Source organism: Octopus bimaculoides, chromosome 2, assembly GCF_046866305.1.
Source record: "Octopus bimaculoides isolate indiv1 chromosome 2, ASM4686630v1, whole genome shotgun sequence".
NCBI lineage: Eukaryota > Metazoa > Mollusca > Cephalopoda > Octopoda > Octopodidae > Octopus > Octopus bimaculoides.
In genome coordinates, this window is record NC_142929.1 from 1,946,992 (window position 1) to 1,951,991 (window position 5,000).

The 5,000-nt window shown below is 37.5% G+C and overlaps 1 protein-coding gene across 8 annotated transcripts in view; it reads left to right on the plus strand.

The window, feature by feature from the left end:
- The window catches only part of LOC106868307 (uncharacterized), a 284,018-nt gene that overhangs the window by 78,594 nt on the left and 200,424 nt on the right, over positions 1-5,000 (plus strand). The window contains exon 2 of one of the 8 annotated variants that reach the window (XM_089340325.1): positions 1,962-2,289. The exons of the other annotated variants lie outside the window; for them this stretch is intronic. The gene's annotated coding sequence lies outside the window, so the exon portion shown is untranslated. The remainder of the gene's footprint in view (positions 1-1,961; positions 2,290-5,000) is intronic. 8 annotated transcript variants of the gene reach the window in all.

Consider the following 5,000-nt stretch of genomic DNA (forward strand, 5'->3'; position numbering starts at 1 on the left):
ATTCTTTTCTGAAACCGCCTTTTTTTTAAAGTCGTTTTATATTGACCGTATTTTGATCATCAAAATTCTAGGTATTTGTCTACCCGTTGGTCAGGTGGGTCTGAAAGCCCCAACTGTGCATATCCCGTCTTTTTTTTTTCAGTGTTGCTTGATTTAGGATCACTTTTTGCAGTGTATCATTCCTTTCGTTTGAGACAGTAGTTTTTAACTGGTTGGGAAGCGGAAAGAGCCTTGCCTGTTATTTCTATGCGGTCAAACGAATTGTATGATAGGGTGGCTGCCGTTGTTGACTTGACCGTTTCCTCTTTAGACGAGTTGGGGAATTAGTTTCCACTCGTCTATCTACTTTCTAATACAAAGACAATAATGTGTGGTTTCAGAGATGTTGGCAACTACTTTTCACACATCGAGCTGCGGCGTTGTTGTCAAGAGTGTATTTCCTATGTATATCAATGTGTTGAACTGTGTTAGATTCTGAATAGATTCTTGGTATATCCAAATGATGGATTTGATCGACTACTCTACGATTTGCGACATTATTTCTCATTTTAGATATCTCTCTTTTGTTGTCTATTAACACACTTCCTCGCTTTGATTTCGTGTATTACCTTACCTCCTTAAAGTACATTCATCCATAACACACGAAACAGGAATTTTCTGTTCTAAATTGGAAGCTTTTTTTGCCCTCAATATTTTCATATTTTCATTCATAAAACTTTTGCTTATATTATGAAGACAATACTTGTACAAGACACGCAAAGTTGAAACTGCAGTTAAGAAACACTGTCACCGAGTAACCACAATTACTCTGTATAGTCACAGGTTCTTGCCAAAAGGGATGGTCGCCGTCGTCATCATGGATCGCGTTCAGCTTGGAATCTCATGTTTTTGACGCGAACTTCAGGAATCAAATCTCAGGTAAATGTCCCCCTTGAATACGATGCAAATTTATCACAATACTATTTCAGAGATCCTGCTATTTATATAAAAAGCCTATTGAAGCAATACGGATTTTTATGACCAATTAGGAATCACACAACCATCTTCTTTAAAAGTCTATGCTTTGTCGTACAGCGACAAAATACTGCTCAGCCTCTCTGTAGTTCGAATGCCTTTTCTGGTTGGCCATTTCGTGCCACATATGCTTTGTGCTCACGATTAGCAGATTACTTAATAGCCTGGTTAGAGACGGGTTGTGCACTGCTGAACACAAGTCTTCGCTGATAATCTAATGATATAACATATTCATTTTAGATGACTATACATGATTTTCTTTAATTTTTTCTAAGTAGTTAGCGTGCAGGAAATGTTGCAATTAGTTGAGGTCATCCAAACGGTAAATCTATATGTTAGTATTTGTTTCAAAAATTTCCTGGCTGGACTTTAAATGATTTTTCATCAGCACACGAGTATAAATATATGATAGCAATATTAAATAATATATCTTGCAGCTCCACAGTATTTATCTTATAATGCATGTTGTGCTGCTCATCCCTTGAAAAACCTCTCATTCAAAATAAGGCCGTCAATCCTGACCGAAGAAGTTGATTTTCTGCTCAACGTTGTATATCCAATAAAACGTGCTTTAGATGATAATGTTTCTACATATAGAAAACCTTATCAGAAAACAAAAGCCTGACTAAGAGAATTCATCGTATAAACATCACATAATTTCTCTTCCAATGCAGTATTGTTAGTACGAGCAGACAAGTAAAAACGTTCCTTTTCATCTTGTTTGGTTGTCTTATTGATCGAAGAGTCTGTACGTTTCGAAGTTTAAATCTAGTGTCAGTTCTATTAACCTTAACCACTTAACTTCGAACCACAGTTGATAAAGTGGAAACTCAGTGAATGTATCCTCAGCCTGTTTGGTGTCACTGATGTTGTGTGAACGGTAAGACACTGAAATCAAATGTGCATATTTCCCTAGAGTAATTATTCTTTCTCATATACGTTTGCAGGAAAATATCATGGACTCTATGCAGAAGCATGCTGCTGTCATTGAGCTCTTGGCAGTGACTGCTTGGAATGCAAACAAAGCAATAGGTTATTGTTTATCGAAATGACACCATTGACATGAAGAATGTGCACAGTTAGATGCAGAGATTTAAAGTCGTGGAAACATCATTCAAGAGAAATCATGCATTGGAAAAATAGCGATATCTGACAGTAATCGGCTGTAAGTGGAGGAATTGGCTTGCGCAGACAGACCCGCCATAATGTGTGAGCTTACTAAACAACTGGACTCTGGTCACAATGCATTGCAGAAGATAATGGAACCGTTTAAAGGTAATGAAGATAATTATTTACTTAATCTTGTGACAGATTGGAAACGAAAGCTGAGTCTATGGAAGGTTGTCACACTCCACATTCTATGCAGCTTAAGAACAAGTGATCGGCACAGAAAATTATAGTGTGGGCATCGTTCTCATTGACGCTTTTGAAACATGGTTGTACTGCGAATAACGAGAAGCAAATTGACAGGGCTAAAAGTGTTAGAGAAATCCTAGGGAGGAGGAGACCACACAAGACTGAAAATGACCCACATTCACCATCACATTGCACAATAACACACGGCATTGGCAAGAGATCATGTAATTAGTAAAATGGGAAGCAAATTAGCCCACTCACCCCATCCACAGTATATAATCCCTCCAAGTTTCCCTTGTTCCATCTGGAGATATGGATTTCATGATAAAAACAAGATGAATGAGGTTGTGAAGAAACGAGCGCAGAACTGAACATCTGAATATTTTTCCAACTCGAATCACAAGTTAGGTTCAATAACGGCACAAATGCATCGCTTGGGATGAAGATTTTGTTGACAAGAATCTTTCAACTGAGAAAGGGTTAATGTACGCGGCGGTTCAGTTTAAACAACCTATGTCAGTTATTAAAGTTATAAGCACTTGGCATTACTTTCGGGACAATTTTCATAGATTAAATCAAAGATTTTAAACAGCGTCCCAGCCAAGCGATGATTTATGTGACTCACCGCCTATGAACATCATAGCATCAACATAACCGCAGTAGGAGATTACAAAGCAAAACGATTGATGTCATGTGAAACATAGAGGTAATAAAACTTGAGTGATGTTCTTGGCACCTTCATCGAGATAAAGCAGATAACATATTAACTAGATAATCAATAGAATGTTCAGAATTTAAAAGGGGACTAATTATTGTGCGCCGACGTAGGCTTGATATTATATTTAGCTACAAACACATCTGATCTCGATCTGTCAGCTGAGATAGCTTATATGGAGCGTTCATGTATCTATGGTTTTAGATTGGCTTTTAGGTTGTTATATTTGTATTTTGTTCTTTCGTTATTCTTTTTATTCTTAATCCATTTTCAATGGCATAACATAAATCTCCACAGAATCATTGTTAACTTTTACTGCAACGGATCAATTTTCACCAGATCTGATTGTACTACATTTGACTAGCATCAGATTTAGTATGAAAAGCTAACATTGAAAAAGTAATAATAATAATAATAATAATAACATAACTCGGTACTGTCCCTCCCCAAGCTTTGTCTACAGTAACATCCCTTATCCTTCACTCGCCCCAGGACACTGGGTGTGGCTCGGCAAGTGACTGTAACAAACATGCAGATTAAAAGTAAAATAATAATAAAATAATAATAATAATGAAGACAACGATGATGATGACTTACAGTGTGGGTGTTCACAACTAATGAAAAGGACGATAGTGATGTGGTCCTCACTATACAGGAGGACCTATAGGGAGCATCAAGGCACTCCACTGTCCAAGATCTCTCTAAATACGAAGGGCAATTGCCCTCTTCAGTGCCTGTTCCTGCTCTCACAAATCTACCATCCACTCTTGTCATTTTCGCAGCTTTCACCCACTTTTAATAATTTCGGTCGAGGACAGCAACAAGAGTCATAATAACATCAACAATATTAACAACAAAAATTGTATCGGATTTAATCGCATATATCGATCTTCAATTAATGATGCTATTTAATTCCATGTATTTGTCCCCGGATCTCACCGCTCCACCTCTTTTGTCCATCATCTTCGTATTGTTTATTGTAGTCTGATAGATTTATATTCTCACTGGAGAATGTGTGTGAAATAGGAATCTAATCCTAGACTTGAGACCGGATTTGGTAGGCAGAAAATGGAAGAAACCAATCGCGTATATGTGTGCGTGAGTGCATGTGTATATATATATATATATATATATATATATATATGTGTGTGTGTGCGTGTGTGTGTGTGTGTGTGTGTGTGTGTGTGTGTGTGTGTGTGTGTGTGCATATATGTGTGATTTGGTGCTTGTATACACCCTCCAACATCGCTTAACAACCTGTATTGATTTGTTAACGTAACTAGAAGTTAGCGATTCGGTAAAAGAGACCGATCAAATAAGTGCCAGGCTTTAAAAATGAGGATTAAAGTCTACGTCTTCGACTTAACCTTTCAAGGCGCTGCCCCAGCATGGCAGCATTCTAATTGTTGAAATAAGTGTTTCTGGGAGTGATTGTATAAACTGGCAATCAAACCTCAAATAAAAGCAATCGACTGAAGTCTCCTCTGAAATTGCTATCCTTGTATCTAAATTAGAAACAATGATATAATTTCAGCCGTTAGGTACACAGCTGGTAAAATACCGAACTAATTATCTTGTTTTTTGTGTTATGATTTAATTGGAATTATGTTGGAGGGGTTGTATTTTCGCTCCCACGCGTTCCTACTCTATTAACGACCTACTTTCCTTGTTATATTAAATGAACTATATCCGTTTTCAGCAAAAAGTATTATACGCTTTAATAAAACTTCAGTATTATTATGTAAAATGGGTAAGGCAGCGAACTGGCCGAATCGTTAGCGTGCTGGACGAAATGCTTAGAAATATTTCGCCCATCGCTACGTTCTGAGTTCAAATTCCGCCGAGGTCGACTTTGCCTTTCCTCCTTTCAGAGTCGATAAATTAAGTACCAGTTACGCACTGAGGTCGATGTAAT